Below are 19,672 nucleotides of genomic sequence, written 5' to 3'. Positions count from 1 at the left end.
TAATGGTCCTAATCTCCGAGGCCCTTCTGGGACATAATAGCCACCAGGAAGGCCACCTTCCAGGACAAGAAGAGCAGAGAACATGTTGCCAATGGTTCGAATGGAGGACCCAGGAGCCATAACAATACCAGGTTGAGATCCCAGGGTGGGACTGGTTGTTGTACCTGGGGATACAGTCTGTCAAACCCCTGAGACAACGACTACAGATAGAGTTTGTAAAAACGGACAGGCCATTTACCCATGGGTGAAACGGCGAAACTGCAGCCAGGTGGACTCTAACTGACGACACAGATAGCCATTGCTGCTTCAGGTGTAGCAAGTAGTCCAGAATGGCACTGATGACCGCATGGGTGAGACACCTTTCTGCATCGACCAGATCAAGAAGCTTTTCCACTTTGCCACGTATGTAGCTCTAGTGGACAGCTTTCTGCTTCCTAAAAGAACTTCTTGAACTGGTTCAGAGCATGCTAGTTCCAAGGGGTTCAGCCATGGAGCTTCCAGGTCATGAGTTGGAGGTCTTGAGGTGAAAAAAGTGGGTCATGCAAAATTCCCATAAGCAAAGTGCCTCCTGGCACAGGTGAGAAGGCTTAAATCTCAGAGACCGAGGCATGCCCCGGTGCTGGGCAGAGTTAACCCTGCTTAGTGGGGTTCACTAACTCCTAACTATCTACTAATAACTGAAAACATAATTCCTAAAATCAACTATATACAATAAGACAGAGAAAAGTCCACTGAGGAGTACTTGCAGAGGCAAGAACGAGTAGTAGTTCCAGCGACCATCCCAGGTAGTAAAAAGGAACTGAGGTGGCGGTGGGTCGGCATGGCCCTCTATCCTGACGCTATGAGTGTGTGACTCCAGGGAGCACCAGAGTCAACCCAATGGATACCACTGACGGAAAAACTTTCTGGCAGCGGTGCTCCAGGTGAGCACACACCTACATTGGAATGGACATGAACAAGCATTCAGAGAACAACAACTATGAAACTGCCCCATTCATTCTAATAGGGTGTTAACTGAAGTTGACAATTTAAAAAGTCAAACTCCTTAATTATTTCACCACAGATTATTTGAGCAGAAATAGGCAGCTAATACATTTATCCCACAATTCCAAACAGCCTCCAGTAATTCTCCACATGCCAGAAGTCCCAAGAGTACCTCCAGCTTCTAAAATGCAGGTATGTGCTGTCAATTTAAAAGTTTGGCACACAGCACAGCGACTGCATGCAATTCAACTTTACATAAAAACAAGTGACACAGGGATCAGTATGTCATATTTACTGTTACTCTTTGTAGACATAATACAATGACCCTCATATATAAAAGCTATTAACTAGCATATCATAAACAAGGAAACTGGATACACAAAAATTGAGATTGTAAGCCTCAAATTACTTGTAACTTGCAAATTAGTGTGACATACCAGTGCAGTGTTTTGCTCAGCCTGTCTACATCATCATGTTTCTATTCTTATCTGAAATAGAGTCTGATTTTCAGTTATAACACTGCTGCTCAATAGTGTAAAAACACACACAGAGCAACTCATTCCAACTGAGCCAAAGAACTGACATCTAAGGAAGCTGTCTGATCAAGAGAGTCTTAATTTTTTTTTATTTTCCCCACTGAGATGTTTTTGTTTTGACGCTTTAAATTAGACTCCATAATAAAAAGAAACTAACTGAACAAATTTCCCAGGACCTGCAGAAATGGGTTTTCTTATCAACAAGTTTTTCATACTTTTAGCAGGCTGAACAAATAAGCAAGATTAACCCAGTTTTTTTATAAATCTTAATTGTCATCTCTATGTAACTAAGTGTGAGGCTATTCTTAACTATTTGTTAGGCCAACTCAGTCCTATAAATAAACTTATAAGAACACAAGAATGGTCACACTGGGTCAAACCAATAACCCATTTAGCCTGGTATCCTGTTTTCCAAAAGTGGTCGGTGCCAGATGCTTCAGAGGGAATGAACAGTACAGAGCAATTATCAAGTGATCCATCCAATCACCCCGTCTCAATTCCAATTTATGGCAGTCAGCGGTTTAGGGACACTCAGAGTATGGGGTTGTGTCCCTGACGATACGAGCTAATAACCGTTTATGGAGTTTTCCTCCATGAACTTATCTAATTCTTTTTTAACCCAGTTATACTTTTGGCCTTCATAACATCTGTTGGCAACAAGTTCCACAGGTTGACTGTGGCCATGTCTACACTTACAAGCTTATAGCGGGACACACAGAGCAACTTATTCCTGTACCAAAACAACTGTGCTGCTATAAGAGCAGTTGTTTAGTCACGTAACGCCAATGGGAGAGAGCTCTCCTGTCGACATTATAAAACTAGCTCTACGAGCGGCATTAACTATGTCGGCAAGAGAGCACCTCTCACCAACATAGTGCTGTGCACATGACCACTTATGCCGGCAAAACTTATGTCGCTCATCAGAGAGGGTTCTTTCACACCCTGAAAGACAAAAATTTTGTGGACGTAAGTGCTAGTGTAGACATGGCCTGTATGTTGTGTGAAAAAGTACTTCCTTATGCTTGTTTTAAATTTGCTTTTTATTAATTTCATTGGGTGACCCTTGGTACTTGTGTTATGTGAAGCAGTAAATAACACCTCCTTATTCACTTTCTCCACACCATTCATGATTTTGTAGACCTCTACCACATCTGCCCTTAATCATCTCTTTTCTAAGCGGAACAGTCCCAGTCTTTTTAATCTCTCCTCATAAAGAAGCTGACCTTCTCTGTACTTTTTCCAATTCTAATACATCTTTTTTAAGATAGTCTGACCAGAACTGCACACAATATTCAAGGTGGGTATATACCATGAATTTATTTGATGGCATGATTTTTCTGTTTTATTATCTATCCCTTTCCTAATGGTTCCTAACATGCTGTTAGCTTTTTGACTGTTGGTGCACATTGTGCAGATGTTTTCAGAGAACTATTCGCGCTGACTCCAAGCATAGGCGCTGACTCCATGGGTGCTCCAGGACTGGAGCACCCATGGGAAAAAAATAGTGCTCAGCACCCACCAGCGGTCCCACTAGCCAGCTCCTCCCCCTCCACACCCCCTCCCGCCCACCAGTAACCAGCTGTTCAGCAGCATGCAGACAGCACTGAGGGGTAGGGAGAGGAGCGGGGCAGGAAGAGGCGGAGCGAGGGTGGGGTGTGCTCGGGAGAGGAGGCAGAACAGGGCAGGAAGAGGCAGAGCGGGGACGAAGTGAGACAATTTGGCACAGAATGGCTCAGGCATGAAAATCACCATCACATTCTCTGCAGTGAACACTGACTCAAAGAATTCTTTTAGCTTCTCCACAATGGGCTTGTCTTCTTTGAGTGCTCCTTTAGCACCTTGATCATCTAGTGGCCCCACTAACTGTTTGGCAGGATTCCTGCTTCTGACGTACTTAAAAAATTTGTTTGCTGTTAGTTTTCGTGTCTTTTGCTAGTTGCTCGTCAAGTTTTTTTTTGGCCTGCCACTTGACTTGCTACAGTTTATACTCCTTTCTATTTTCCTCCGTGGCATTTGACTTCCAATTTTTAAAGGATGCCCTTTGGCTTCTAACCACCTCTTTTACTTTGTTGTTTAGCCATGGTGGCATTTTTTGGTCCTCTTATTGTTTTAATTAATTTGGGGTATACACTTAGTTTGAGTCTCTATTACAGTGTTTTTAAAAAGTTTCCATGCAGCTTGCAAGCACTTCACTCTTGTGAGTGTTCCTTTTAATTTCCATTTAACTAGCTTCCTCGTTTTTCTATAATTCCTCTTTTTGAAGTTAAATGCTAGTGTGATGGGTTTCTTCTGTATTTTCTGCCCTACACAGATGGTCGCTAATTTAATTTACATTATGGTCGCTACTACCAAGCGGTTCTCACTTTTGGACAAGATGCTGTACTCCACCACTTAGGACTAAATCAAGAACTGCCTCTTCCATTGGGGTTCCAGGACTAGCTGCTCCATGAAGTAGTCATTAATGGTATCTAGATATTTTATCTCTGCATTTCGTCCTGAGGTGACGTCTATCCAGCCAATATGGGGATAACTGATTTCCTACATTATTACTGGGTTTTCAGGTTTTATAGCCAGAAATGCTCAGATCTCTGTGAGCATTCCCCAGTCACCGTCACCATCCTGGTCAGGTGATCAGTAGTATATTCCTACTGCTATACTCTTATTATTCAAGCATGGAATTTCTATCCAGGCTTGAATAACAAAAACTCATTATATATAAACTGTGAAGATATAGGACTACAGAGAAATGTATAAAATGAGAAAATATATAAGCTGAAATTCTGCCTCTCTTGTAACTGTTGAATTTTGCCACACACATATGCCAACTGGAAGCATTCTTTCAGCAAGTCAGACCACTTACAGTTGTTATGGAAGGTTGAGGTTACTATACCCATGTACACAACGTTCAGTAAAAATATGAAGAGAGGCCAAATTGCAACATTTTACAGATCTTACAAAAGACCTTGTTTAGGCAGAATAAAACAGGTTGCCATCAAACTGATGGAAGAAGCAGGAATCCCTGACGGGGAGACCTTCTAGATCTCACTAAAGGATCTCCAGATGGTTACCTGCAGAAAATGGTAGTCTTGGAAACTGACTTTTTTTTTTTTTTATGGCCATGAGCTACAAAAAATGCCTCTACAATACCTAGGCACTATTTAATGGATTGGGGGAGACATTTAGAAAGATTTAGGAAAAAATAAAAAAGAAAATATTTTGATTCATGTGGAAGAGTGCACTGATCTTGGGAGCTCCTGAAGACACCTTCATCAGGAGATGAGAACCAAGGTGAAATCAATGAGGAAAGTAACATTACAATGGATGGCCCCATGCATTTTGCAATTCCAATGAAGAAGAGCAAAATTATTAGTCTTCATCCCTATCTCCAATTACTAGTTATATAATGTTACGACAGAGAACCAATTATTGTTATTTAGTTACAGCATATTCTTGGTGAGGCTTTTTGGTTTAGGTATTTGGAGGGGGAAGGGAAAAATGGAAAAGAATTGTTAACCTTATGTTTAAAGAAAATACCTGCATGTTGCTTTCCACATATATTCAGAGTTAAGAGGCTGAAAAAAAAAAAATCTGCTTATAGGATGTTTTGCTGCAAGGCAAAAAGTGTACTTAAATCATCAGGTACAGGTTTGAAAAGCTACTATCAACAGTAAATCTTTGATGTATTTATTGATCAGTAAGTTTCAGATAACTTGTGAGTTTCAAGTAAACTATTCTGAAGTAAATTAATGCCCTGATGATTTACAATCCGTACAAAGACAACAAACTTTCTTTTAATATAATTAGGGTACCCCAGTCTCAATCTTTTGGAAACAGGCTATGAAAGAATAATTTTCTTCCTCTGAAGAGTTCACTCCATGGGCTAGTAATTTTGAATAAGTTAGTGCTGTGGAAAAAAACAAGCAGTGCCAGAGTTGCCTGTTACAAAGTGCATGTGTTTCTACTATAAAAAAGGCTGACATTTCTACAGAAAAAACTCTATGCTTGTAAACTGTAGATGGAAGTGACAACCAATGTATCTGAAGTCTTGTTGTCACAAAATACAGTGTAGGTTATTAGATATTTTTATTTTGGGGTAGCAGGCAATATGAAAAGAATACTCTTCTGAAGGAAAACATACATTTCATTTGGATCTAAATGAACATTTAAATCCCTGGCCCCGAACTAGTACAGTATGCTCTGCACTAATAATACACCACAAGTTTTTGGTTTGTTTTTAACAAGTTTATAAAACATCGATTAACACATTCCACTTTATTCTTAAGTCCTTCTTAGAAAAATGAATACTACTCACTTGTCTGCATTTGAACTGAGCAAAACAAGTCAAGGAACTTAAAACTATTACTTGATTTTACACACCAATCACCGTACTGTTACCTGGCAATTAACGTAAGTGGGCATGCAGTATCACATGCAGCATCTTCGTCTTACGTATCACTTCTCATCTATAGCACTTTACAAAAAGGAGATAAGTTTTATCTCCATGTTCAATAATAAGAAAAAAAATATTATGGAAATGCTGGTGATCACATAGCTAAAGTTGCATTCTATTTTGCAGTTAACGCAGGGATTCAACTTTAGTTTCGTCTGAAAAATACAGTATACCCTTCCAAATTTACAACATTTTACTCCAAGTGAAGAATCAATTGTCTGATAATCTGCAAGTAAATCCATTAGTTTACATTTTAAACTAATTAAGAACTGGGTCCTTTAAACAGTTTCATGTATGCCAGTCTTTTCTTTGTCCTGAATGACTTTAACCATGGAACAACATTGGCATTTCATTACTTTCCATACAGTTAAAATTAACTGCAATCTTCAAAGATAGCCTGCACTCAAGAAATTAGGTTACGATTAAGCTATTACAACAATTAGATACACAATTGTTAATTATACGGACTATAAATAACTTGAGAGCTCACTGTGACAAAGATAGCCAATAAAACAGTTACCTACCTTTCGTAACTGTTGTTCGAGATGTGTTGCTCATGTCCCTTCCATTTTAGGTGTGTGCGCACTCACATGCTCCATTGTCGGAATTTTTTGCCTTAGTAGCATTCGTAGAGCCGGTTCTGGCACCCTCTGGATTCCCATGCTCATGCGCCGGTACACGAGGCGCCGCTGGCCCTATGCTCTCTCTGTTCCTTCATACCAGTAATTCCGAGAGAAGGGTAGGAGGACGGGTAATGGAATGGACATGAGCAACACATCTCGAACAACAGTTACGAAAGGTAAGTAACAGTTTTTCTTCTTAGAGTGCTTACTCACATCGATTCCCTTCTAGGACTCACAAGCAGTATCCCCGGAAGTGGGCTCGGCGTTCATGGTTGTGCAGCTTGCAATGCAGCTCTACCAAAGCCAGCATCATCCCGGGTCTGTTGCGTAATCGCATAGTGGGACATGAACACATGAATGGATGACCAGGTAGCGGTCCTGCAGATGTCCTGAATCAGCGCCTGGGCCAGAAGGCTGCTGATGAGGCTTGTGCTCTGGTCGAATGGGCGGTTATGATCGCCAACGGTGGCATCTTTGCCTGTTCGTAGCAAAAACTGATGAAGGCGGGAATCAATGAAGAAATTCTCTGAGCAGAAACAGGAAGGCCTTCATCCTGTCTGCCACCGCAATGAAGAGTTGCATCGACTTATGGAACAACTTAGTCTTGTCAACATAAAAGGCTAGCGTTCTCCTGATGACCAGAGAGTGTAGCCTATGCTCCTCATCTGACTTATGACGTTTTGGAAAGAAGACCGATAAAAATATATCCTGGTTAGTAGGAAACTGTGAAACTACCTTGGACAAAAGGGCTGCATGCAGCTGTAGTTGAACCTTGTCCTTAGAGAACACTGTGTAGGGCAGCTCTGATGTAAGGGGCTCTGATTTCGGAGACGGTACGGGCTGATGTTATTGCCAGCAGGAAGGAGACCTTCCATGAGAGAAGAAAGAGGGAACAAGAAGCCAATCGCTCAAAGGGAGGACCCAGGAGCCTTGACAGCACAAGGTTCAGGTCCCAAGGTGGGACAGGGTCACGGACTTGAGGGCAGAGCCACTCCAGAACTTTTAGAAATCGGACCATCATGCGCTGAGCAAAGACTGACCTGCCCTGAACTGAAGGGTGGAAGGCTGAAATACCTGACAAGTGGACTTTGACCGACGAAAGTGACAGGCCATGGAGCTTGAGATGCAGAAGATAGTCTAGGAACAACTGGAGTGAGGTCTGTTCAGGCAAAAGATTTTGGTCTGAGATCCAACATGCTAACCACTTCCACTTGGCCAGGTAGGTCGCCCTGGTGGTGGGCTTTCTGCTACCCATCTGTACCTGTTGAACATGACCCGAGCACGCCTTTCCCTCTGCATTCAACCATGCAGCAACCAAGCTGTCAGGTGCAGAGCGGTCAAATTTTGGTGCGTGGTTCAGCGGTAGTTTTAACAGAGCTGCTATGGAGAGCTTCAGCAGAATGCCGAACCAGTATTGGCGAGGCCAAGCCAGAGCTATCAGGATTACCTTCACCTAGTCTTATCTTCATGAGGAGTCTGATGAAAGTTTTTATAACACATGCTTCACATGCAACTCCCCCAAACACTTTAGGCAGTTGCTATGGGGGTCACTAATAGGCATAGGCTTGTTGCAGATTGAGCATGACTTGAAGCCCGGGGACCGGGGCTTGCCTCGTCTCTGGGATGAGGTCCCTAACGGGGACTCTAACTATTAAACCTGTATAAAAACTACTAACATTAAGTATTGAGAACTATATACAATGAAACAAAGAGAAACCGCTATCACACTTGCAAATGCAAGAGGAAAGGTGCTCTAACTATCACAGGCAGTAAGAAGGAACTGAGAGGGCACAGGGCCAGCAGTGCCTCATATACCGGCACATGAGTGCAGGACTCCAGATGGCACCAGAGCCCGCCCTACGGATACCACTATGGCAAAAAATTCCGACAATGGTGCATACGGGCACGCACACACCTAGAATGGAATCGACGTGAGCAAACACTCGAAGAAGAACATCCCTCTTCCTCTACACCTAATTTACATGCAATAATTCTAATGCTTGCAAGGACAGTGGTATGAGGGAGACCAGACATATGTCAAGAGTGATCAAGGATAAAATTATTTGGCCTGAATGTCACTGGTCTTCAAAGATTCTGTGGTCACATGCTAGCTTGGGCTTCTGTATATGAAAAGCTCTCTGTGGCACTGCTGAATCTGCTCCACTGCACAACACTGGAGCAACACTGCGGGGGAAATTGATGTACATGTGCAGGAGGAGCCCTTCAAGTCCACAGAAGTTGTGGCTTGGGGACAGGATTCTCTGTGTCCGCTCCACTTCATGTGGAACCAGTCTCACTAATGGAGCATTCTAAAACAGTAAGTCAACTGCAAATTAAGGAGATATTCACCAGGTTGCTTCAGCTACCTTGTGCTCTTCTGCTGTTGCAGAACAACCAGTAAACCCAGTTTCACTGATTAGTGTGCTTTGCCTGCTTTGGTGCACCAGTGAATGATATTAAATTTTTTTGTTTTGTTTTTTTAATGATTTAGGTTCATACTACATATCTTCAAATCTTTAGAAATATTGCATAAAAACTCTCTGTGTTTCTTCTTTAGTATTTGGGACTCCAGTTTTTAAAAAAGTTAAAGAAGTTCCCAGACAAATTTTAAGATGTAACTATAGTTGACTGTGCATCAGTAATTTGTACATAAAACACACTACATGGAAGTTAAAATTATGGCAAAAACAATAATAAAATCAGGAAATTCAAAGTTCAGTGACAGGTTTCAGAGTAGCAGTCGTGTTAATCTGTATCCGCAAAAAGAAAAGGAGGACTTGTAGCACCTTAGAGACTAACAAATTTGAGCATAAGCTTTCGTGAGCTACAGCTCACTTTATCGGATGCATTCAGTGGAAAATACAGTGGGGAGATTTATATACACAGAGAACATGAAACAATGGGTGTTACCATACACACTGTAACGAGAGGTTTCAGAGTATCAGCCGTGTTAGTCTGTATCCGCAAAAAGAAAAGGAGGACTTGTGGCACCTTAGAGACTAAAATTTATTGGAGCATAAGCTTTCGTGAGCTACAGCGTGATCAGGTAAGGTGAGCTATTACCAGCAGGAGAGCGGGGGGAGGGGGGACGACCTTTTGTAGTGATAATCAAGGTGGACCATTTCCAGCAATTGACAAGAATGTCTGAGGAACAGCATGGGGGGGAGAATAAACATTTGGAAATAGTTTTACTTTGTGTAATGACCCATCCAATCCCAGTCTTTATTCAAGCCTAAGTTAATTGTATCCAGTTTGCAAATTAATTCCAATTCAGCAGTCTCTCGTTGGAGTCTGTTTTTGAAGTTTTTTTTTGTCGGAGAACACTTCAGTCTCTTTGGTCACTCGACTACAGACCTAAAAGTGGCAATTCTTCAACAAAAAAACTTCAACGAAAACCAGCAACAATGACCTGGGGAAGTCTGCAACACCTCAGATACCTTTCCCCTTGCAGAAGTTTTTCAGCAGTTGAATCTACAATATACTTACGAAGGATAGTTAACAAAAAAGTTACAGAAGGTTCTGTAACTGAGTCAAAAAGGAAACTTTCACATTACTGCCACAACTGCCGCATTTAAGGCAAGAGAGACACTAAGGGAAAGGAGACAGTAAACTGATCTCAGCCAGGTGACGCCAAGATGTTTCAAGAGTTTTTACTAGTTGTCGCTAGAGGACAATCTTTATTGGAGAGCAAGAACCCATCAATTCTGGATTAGTGGGAAACCAGTGTACTGATTAATTAGAGTTTTCCACTTACTACAAATGTTTTCCATTGAAAGTTTTACAAAAATTTAATTATCCTTCAATCAGAAAAATATGTCTAGCTGAAATGATCTACCTTTTCGCAACATATACCCAGGATACAAATGTTAAATGTACATTAAAATGTTGACTACATTTAATCTTAAAACAAGTTTCAAGAAATGCTAAATTATAAATCAATTTCAAGTTGAAACAGCTGAACAACAAAGAGCGTTACCTTAGTCACCAAGGTAAGATTTCAGGTTACCTTTCCATCTTACCTCCCTCAAAACAGCAGAATTTGTTCTTACCTGTTAACTGCACCTCTAGCCAATTCCTCCAGCATTAATCTAGAGCATTAGGTTTACATTCCTCCTGCCAACACGTACAGAACAGAGTAGTTGGAAAACCTTGAGATACCAGTGCACGATGCAACATCTGCTTTATTTCGAAATTTCCTAGAGAGAGAGAAAAAAAGAAAGTAGTTATTTACTCAGATAGGTATACAAAGAATTAACTGAATTTTAAGATTAGAATAGGGTTTGTTTGTTTTTTTGATACACTGGTTGTATTAAAACTCCTAGCCCGGTTGTCAAAAATATCAGTACAACCTGTTGATCTATACATTCAAGATTCACTGATGACTGAATATAGCTGATATGAGTTTTTGGTAGATTAGTTTGTGTCAAGTGGTATTTGGGCATGTTTAAGTAATTAGGTTGATAAAAGGCAGCTTTCATATTTCAACAGCTCTTTCTTTATTTTTATCCCTGTGAATTAGGCGGATTGAGTTCTATGTATGGGGTATATTTTGATTTTAAAGCACAAAACCGCTATTGCTGGAAGAGACACTAGAAAGAGAGCTGAGTATATATAATTAATTTATACACTATTTGGGACAGGCACTGTCTCTGTTAGATGTTTGTAAAGTGCCTACCACTATGGGGATGGGTCCTCAAATAAATATGTAATTTCAGCCTAAGGTCAGCTTAGACCTGAGGAAGAGCTCTGTATAGTTCAAAAGCTTGTGTATCTCACAAACAGAAGTATATCCAATAAAAAAATATTACCTCCCCCTTGTCTCTCCAATATCCTGGGACCACCATGGCTACAATACTGCATAACTGATAGACACATTTAAAAAAAATTTAACTCCAAAAATACTTTAAATGCCGTTTTCACAACAGAAAAGAGATGAGTAATATAAAATAATATATTTATATCAAACATGGTTCTGTTCCACAAAAGTTACCAAGACTAGTACATTAGTGGAAGGAACCAGACTGCAGCAAAAGCCCCCCCCCCCCCCCCCCCAAATCTGGCTAAATAGCCAGAGTTTCACTTGGGATGGGGGGGGGCGGGAGTACAAGATTTACTGGAATATTCACTACTTTAAAATGGATGCAAATGCAGACTACCCAAATGCCTGTTCAGCTCTGATGACCAGGGTGAAGGGTGTGTGGCCATAGCCTAGCCCTCACACTGTTCAGTGCCAGTGCAGAAACAGAGCACCAATCTAGCAAAGCAACAAACATTTTTGCCTACGTTGCTTGGAACTAGGAGTTCCTAAAAAGGAGAAAGGATATTTTGGCTTCTGGCTGAAGCAGAGTTCTCCAAGCAACGCCCGTGCTATACCCTCGATGCACTAACTACTGAAATATTCACAAGAAAGACACACACACAGCAACAAGAAGTAATACCCAAAAGTCATTCCCAGTCCTCAGAAACCAATGCGTGGAAAAGCTCGCAATATACATATTCAACAGCTATAGCTAAATCAACAATTATAAATTGTGGGACCAGAAGTATAAAATACAGTCTTTTATAGCATTCTGTTTTAAGGCTTAAAAGAATTATATGCAAATACATTAAATATCATTCCCTTTGAATATTCATGGAGACTAGAATACCAAAGCGTTTCATAAGCAGACAGAATATAATTAATCCAAAATAACATATTAGAATTCTTTTTGCTTAAAAAATACTTGGTGATTGTAGTAAGACTTAATTGCTGTTAAAACATTTCAGGCAACAAGTAAAACAATACTGGGACATTTACAAGTCATGTAAATATGCAAATATAATATGCCCTAACTACTAATAGATTTCAAAGATTTTTTTCTTTAAATTCCTAAAACTGCCTCAGGAGATAAAGCCCTTAAACTGTCAGAAAATTAAAATCAACCACCACAGAACATAAAATGACTGCCAAGGTATTACTTAACTGTAGGTATCTTTAAAGAAAAAGAAAAAAAAATACAACAATTTAAAGAACAATGAGACATGCAAACCCAGTTCTGGAAAAATGTATAATTCCGTAAGCAGAAATTTTAAAAAATCAAGGCATACAAATGATTACTCTAAATACTTTTATTAAAAGAAAGAGAACCTCCATCTTATTCCATGGATGTCTAATTTTATAAATTCCTGCAAATTACCTATGCATTAATATCCAAAATGACCAGGTACAGAGGACATTAAAAAAAAAAAAAAAAAAAAAAAAAAGCAAGCTGCTAAAGCTGTGGGGTTTTTTTAATAATGCTCTCAACATTCATCCCTATCACAGGTCACCAGATCCTGCTCAGAGTGACAGCTACAATGGGCAGGTTTTATTCTTGCAAAACAACATGAGTGACCTTATATGAGTAATCAAATGCTGCATGGGGGGAAATGAAGCTGATTATTAGTTTTTGGGTGTTTAATTTTCATTGTTAGGCTGAATGGTAGATAGAGATTTGGTTGGCCTACAAGTATTTATACACCGGATAAGCCTAAAGTATCAAGTAATTCAACGTGTGGTTGCATCTAAACAAGACAAGGATGAGGCAGATGGTTACTACAACCTCCGGAGTTATTATCTCTTTTACTGAGGAAAACTAATGGTCAAGAGTTCTCCAAACTAATCAGTATTGATTGAGGACATCTACTGAAAACAAGAATTCACTTGAGGATAAAGCTATCCATAACATCTTTAGCCCTGGTCTACACTAGGACTTTAGGTCGAATTTAGCAGCGTTAAATCGATGTAAACCTGCACCCGTCCACACGATGAAGCCCTTTATTTCGACTTAAAGGGCTCTTAAAATCGATTTCCTTACTCCACCCCGACAAGTGGATTAGCGCTTAAATCGGCCTTGCCGGGTCGAATTTGGGGTACTGTGGACACAATTCGGCGGTATTGGCCTCCGGGAGCTATCCCAGAGTGCTCCATTGTGACCGCTCTGGACAGCGCTCTCAACTCAGATGCACCGGCCAGGTAGACAGGAAAAGAATCGCGAACTTTTGAATCTCATTTCCTGTTTGGCCAGCATGGCAAGCTGCAGGTGACCATGCAGAGCTCATCAGCAGAGGTGACCATGATGGAGTACTAAATTGCAAAAGAGCTCCAGCATGGACCGAACGGGAGGTACGGGATCTGATCGCTGTATGGGGAGAGGAATCCGTGCTATCAGAACTACGTTCCAGTTTTCGAAATGCCAAAACATTTGTCAAAATCTCCCAGGGCATGAAGAACAGAGGCCATAACAGGGACCCGAAGCAGTGCCGCGTGAAACTTAAGGAGCTGAGGCAAGTCTACCAGAAAACCAGAGAGGCGAACGGCCGCTCCGGGTCAGAGCCCCAAACATGCCGCTTCTATGATGAGCTGCATGCCATTTTAGGGGGTTCAGCCACCACTACCCCAGCCGTGTTGTTTGACTCCTTCAATGGAGATGGAGGCAACACGGAAGCAGGTTTTGGGGACAAGGAAGATGATGATGATGATGAGGTTGTAGATAGCTCACAGCAAGCAAGCGGAGAAACCAGTTTTCCCGACAGCCAGGAACTGTTTCTCACCCTGGACCTGGAGACAGTACCCCCCCCGAGCCCACCCAAGGCTGCCTCCTGGACCCGCCAGGCGGAGTGTACCTTTTAAAATACTATACATGGTTTAAAAGCAAGCATGTTTAATGATTAATTTGCCCTGGCATTTGCGGCTCTCCTGGATGTACTCCCAAAGCCTTTGCAAAAGGTTTCTGGGGAGGGCAGCCTTATTGCGTCCTTCATGGTAGGACACTTTACCACTCCAGGCCAGTAGCACGTACTCGGGAATCATTGTAGAACAAAGCATTGCAGTGTATATTTGCCGGCGTTCAAACAACATCTGCTCTTTATCTCTCTGTGTTATCCTCAGGAGAGTGAGATATCATTCATGGTCACCTGGTTGAAATAGGGTGCTTTTCTTCAGGGGACACTCAGAGGTGCCTGTTCCTGCTGGGCTGTTTGCCTGTGGCTGAACAGAAACGTTCCCCGCTGTTAGCCACGGGGAGGGGGGAGGGTTGAGGGGGTAGCCACGCGATGGGGGGAGGCAAAATGCGACCTTGTAATGAAAGCACATGTGCTATCTTTGTAATGTTAACAGCAAGGTTTACCCTGAAAGAGTGTAGCCATTGTTTTATAAAATGTGTCTTTTTAAATACCACTGTCCCTTTTTTCTTCTCCACCAGCAGCAATGATCACAGGATCTTCTCCTTCCCAGAGGCTAGTGAAGATTAGAAAGAAAAAAAAACGCACTCGTGATGAAATGTTCTCTGAGCTCATGCTGTCCTCCCACACTGACAGAGCACAGACGATGCGTGGAGGCAAATAATATCAGAGTGCAGGAAAGCACAAAATGACCGGGAGGAGAGGTGGCGGGCTGAAGAGAGTAAGTGGCGGGCTGAAGACAGGGCTGAAGCTCAAATGTGGCGGCAGCGTGATGAGAGGAGGCAGGATTCAATGCTGAGGCTGCTGGAGGATCAAACCAATATGCTCCAGTGTCTGGTTGAGCTGCAGCAAAGGCAGCTGGAGCATAGACTGCCGCTACAGCCCCTGTGTAACCAACCACCCTCCTCCCCAAGTTCCATAGCCTCCTCACCCATGCTCCCAAGAACGCGGTGGGGGGGCCTCCGGCCAACCAGCCACTCCACCCCAGAGGATTGCCCAAGCAACAGAAGGTTGGCATTCAATAAGTTTTAAATTTTTTAAGTTTTTAAGTTTTAAAGTGCAGTGTGGCCTTGTCCTTCCCTCCTCCCCCAGCCCTCCCAGGCTACCTTGGCAGTTATCCCCCTATTTGTGTGATGAATTAATAAAGAATGCATGAATGTGAAGCAACAATGACTTTATTGCCTCTGCAAGCGGTGATCAAAGGGGAGAGGGGAGGGTGGTTAGCTTACAGGGAAGTAGAGTGAACCCAAGGGGGCGGGGAAGTTCATCAAGGAGAAACAAACAGAACTTTCACACCGTAGCCTGGCCAGTCATGAAACTGGTTTTTCAAAGCTTCTCTGATGCGTACCGCGCCCTCCTGGTGCTCTTCAACCGCCCTGGTGTCTGGCTGCGCATAACCAGCAGCCAGGCGATTTGCCTCAACCTCCCACCCCGCCATAAACGTCTCCCCCTTACTCTCACAGATATCGTGGAGCGCCCAGCAAGCAGTAATAACAGTGGGAATATTGGTTTCACTGAGGTCTAAGCGAGTCAGTAAACTGCGCCAGCGCGCCTTTAAGCGTCCAAATGCACATTCTACCACCATTCTACCCTTGCTCAGCCTGTAGTTGAACAGCTCCTGACTACTGTCCAGGCTGCCTGTGTACGGCTTCATGAGCCATGGCATTAAGGGGTAGGCTGGGTCCCCAAGGATAACTATAGGCATTTCAACATCCCCAACAGTTATTTTCTGGTCTGGGAATAAAGTCCCTTCCTGCAGCTTTTGAAATAGACCAGAGTTCCTGAAGATGCGAGCGTCATGTACCTTTCCCGGCCATCCCACGTTGATGTTGGTGAAACGTCCCTTGTGATCCACCAGAGCTTGCAGCACTATTGAAAAGTACCCCTTGCGGTTTATGTACTCGCCGGCTTGGTGCTCCGGTGCCAAGATAGGGATATGGGTTCCGTCTATGGCCCCACCACAGTTAGGGAATCCCATTGCAGCAAAGCCATCCACTATCACCTGCACATTTCCCAGGGTCACTACCCTTGATATCAGCAGATCTTTGATTGCGTGGGCTACTTGCATCACAGCAGCCCCCACAGTAGATTTGCCCACTCCAAATTGATTCCCGACTGACCGGTAGCTGTCTGGCGTTGCAAGCTTCCACAGGGCTATCGCCACTCGCTTCTCAACTGTGAGGGCTGCTCTCATCTTGGTATTCATGCGCTTCAGGGCAGGGGAAAGCAAGTCACAAAGTTCCATGAAAGTGCCCTTACGCATGCGAAAGTTTCGCAGCCACAGGGAATCGTCCCAGACCTGCAACACTATGCGGTCCCACCAGTCTGTGCTTGTTTCCCGAGCCCAGAATCGGCGTTCCACCGCATGAACCTGCCCCATTAGCACCATGATGCATGCACTGGCAGGGCCCATGCTTTCAGAGAAATCTGTGTCCATGTCCTGATCACTCACGTGACAGCGCTGACGTCGCCTCCTTGCCCGGTTCTGGTGCTGCCAGGTTCTGGTGCTGCATATACTGCTGGATAATGCGTGTTGAGTTTAATGTGCTCTTAATTGCCAAAGTGAGCTGAGTGGCCTCCATGCTTGCCTTGGTATGGCGTCCACACAGAAAAAAGGCGCGGAACGATTGTCTGCCGTTGCTCTGACGGAGGGAGAGCCAACTGACGACATGGCTTACAGGGTTGGCTTACAGGGAATTAAAATCAACAAAGGGGGTGGCTTTACATCAAAGAGTATTTCAGGCAGGACTTCATGGAGGGTTCCAATAAGAAATGGTGCACCTAAGTAATTGTTCTTATTGGAACAAGCAGGTTGGTCTGGCCTCTGATTGATACATGGCCAGATTTACCTCGCTGCACCTTCTCTGTGAGTGACTGCAGTGTGACCGAGAGGAATGAGTCCCCTAGACAGGGGGACGGGGGGAAGCAAATGAGTACAAAACAAATCTGGTCTATTTCTTGTTTTGATCCACTCCATCTATCTTTTACATCTTTGGCTGGCAGCAGACGGTGCAGAAGGACTGCTAGCCATCCTCATCTCTTGCCTGCCTGGCAGAAGATGGTACAATAGGACTGCTAGCAATCCGTATCGCCTGCCTGCTCACCATAAGATGGTTCAATAGGACGGACTGCAGGACTAAAGAGAATGACCTAGTCAAGTCACTTCTAATGTAGTCCCTGAACCCATGTCTGCCCAGGCGCTCCTGGCCGATGTGGCCAGGAGCACCTTGGACATGACGATGACAGCTACCAGTCCTACTGTACTGTCTGCTGCCACAAGGCAATGGGTTGCTGCTGCTGTGTAGCAATGCAGTACCACGTCTGCCAGCACCCAGGAAACATACAGTGACGGTTACCTGAGCGGGCTCCATGCTCGCCGTGGTATGGCGTCTGCACAGGTAACCTCAAGAAAAAAGGCGCGAAACGATTGTCTGCTGTTGCTTTCATGGAGGGAGGGAGGGAACGGGGGCCTGATGATATGTACCCAGAACCACCCGCGACAATGTTTTAGCCCCATCAGGCATTGGGATCTCAACCTGGAATTCCAATGGGCAGTGGAGACTGTGGGAACTGTGGGATAGCTACCCACAGTGCAACACTCCGGAAGTCGATGCTTGCCTCGGTACTGTGGAAGCACTCCGCCGAGTTAATGCATTTAATGCACCTAGAGCATTTTCTGTGGGGACACACACACTCGAATATATAAAAACGATTTCTAAAAAACCGATTCTAAAAAACTCGAATATAAAAAACGATTTCTATAAATTCGACCTAATTTCATAGTGTAGACATACCCTAAGACATTGTCCTAAAAGGGAAGCTGATACTTTTCCTTAGCTGTGTTGCCCACCCTTTATCTTATGGGATGAACAAACCAACATTTACATCTAACAAGATATATAAAAATTTCAGATATTATTTATGTATTGCTCAGTGCCAACATATGCTTTGTTCTATATAAACAAGATGCCATGGAATTACCTGAATTTTAGAAAATTTTAACTTGAGCATTTGTTTTCTCAACATTGATGTTGCACTAAGTGCTAAATTTTTCCATTTAAACTCTGCCCCTACATTTTATTTAATTCATTTATTTTTAAGGAAGAAGGAAATATTTGGGTACTGCACTTTGAGACATCACTTACTGAAACCCAGCATATCAAACAACTATTTAAAGCACTCTATACCTTTACAGCAATTTAAACAGTATTAGAGACTTTACAAAAACTATAGCCACAGCTATAGTACATGTGTAGACCTTTCAATCCAAGCTAGAACCCTCAGAATACTAAAGGCTTTGAAGAGCTTTATATCAATTTAAAAAAAATTCAACTAATTTTATTTTTAAGCCATGTTTGAAGAAATTTGGTTTTGTACTTTAAATTGCAGTGAGATGGACAAGAAAAGCCAAGAGTGAAGTATCCAGCTTCAGTCATTTGAATTGTCTAAGCATAAAATTTGACGGGAAACACTGAACACTGCTGAATGTTTTATCTTGTAGGATTAGTTTCTGCTTAACTTCAGTGAATTCCTTAACAGTGCATGCTAAAGTGAAAGTCTGGGACTAGCATAAGCTTAGCGGCATTCTAAGTTAGGTCCACACTTGTTCTAGCTAAAGATGACCTTCACCTACCCATATACAAAAACAAACAAAGAAGTAGGTTTCTGGGGCATGTGGAACCTAGAGGTCAAAGATCTGTTTGGAACTTAGTTTTCCCCCCAAGAAAGATGTCCTGATTACATCTCCTTCTAGGAAAAGCCTGGGCTCTAGCAGAATGAGCCCACAAGACAAAGTATGCTCATCATTTAATAACAGATAGAAATACACTGTGTAATCCATGTAGATATTCTTTATGCCAGAATAGTTTGTCCCTTAACTATATTGAGGGACAGCAGTGTCTAGCCAGATAATATAAGGCCTTAGCCACATCCAGAGCATGCTATTTCTCACTTGGAGTGGGGTTCTGGAAAGAAAATAGGGAAAATAATTGATTGGTTTAGGTAAAATTAAAAAACAATTTTGGGAATAAATTTAGGAGACCATACCACCACTTCATCTGTGGGATAGCGTAGGAAAGGTCAGCCACAAGTGCTTGGGAGTCACTAATCCTTCTTGTTGATGTAATGGACACAAGAAAAACTGTCTTGAGAGTAAGGTAGTGAAGAGAGCACTTGCAAAGGGGGCTCCAGAAGACCTTTTAGGACAGTGAGATTTTAGGAAGAAGTCAGCTGGCTCCCTGTTGGACAAGTGTGGATAAATTATTTTAAAGAGCTTCAGAACAGTAGGGTAAGATAACACAGAGCATGACTCAACTGGAGGGTGGCATGCTGAAATTGTTGCAAGGTGAACCCTGATTGAACTAGAGAGATCTGAGAGC

General features: G+C 42.6%; 1 protein-coding gene across 8 annotated transcripts in view; it reads right to left on the bottom strand.

The window, feature by feature from the left end:
* The window catches only part of PPM1B (protein phosphatase, Mg2+/Mn2+ dependent 1B), a 96,245-nt gene that overhangs the window by 36,264 nt on the left and 40,309 nt on the right, over positions 1 to 19,672 (bottom strand). For 6 of the 8 annotated variants that reach the window (XM_043543774.1, XM_037895840.2, XM_037895839.2 and 3 more), the window contains exon 2: positions 10,643 to 10,789. The exons of the other annotated variants lie outside the window; for them this stretch is intronic. The gene's annotated coding sequence lies outside the window, so the exon portion shown is untranslated. The remainder of the gene's footprint in view (positions 1 to 10,642; positions 10,790 to 19,672) is intronic. 8 annotated transcript variants of the gene reach the window in all.

The sequence above is a fragment of the Chelonia mydas genome, chromosome 3 (genome assembly GCF_015237465.2).
Source record: "Chelonia mydas isolate rCheMyd1 chromosome 3, rCheMyd1.pri.v2, whole genome shotgun sequence".
Lineage (NCBI taxonomy): Eukaryota > Metazoa > Chordata > Testudines > Cheloniidae > Chelonia > Chelonia mydas.
Note: the sequence above shows the minus strand (reverse complement) of the source record. Positions and strands in the feature narration are given on the sequence as shown.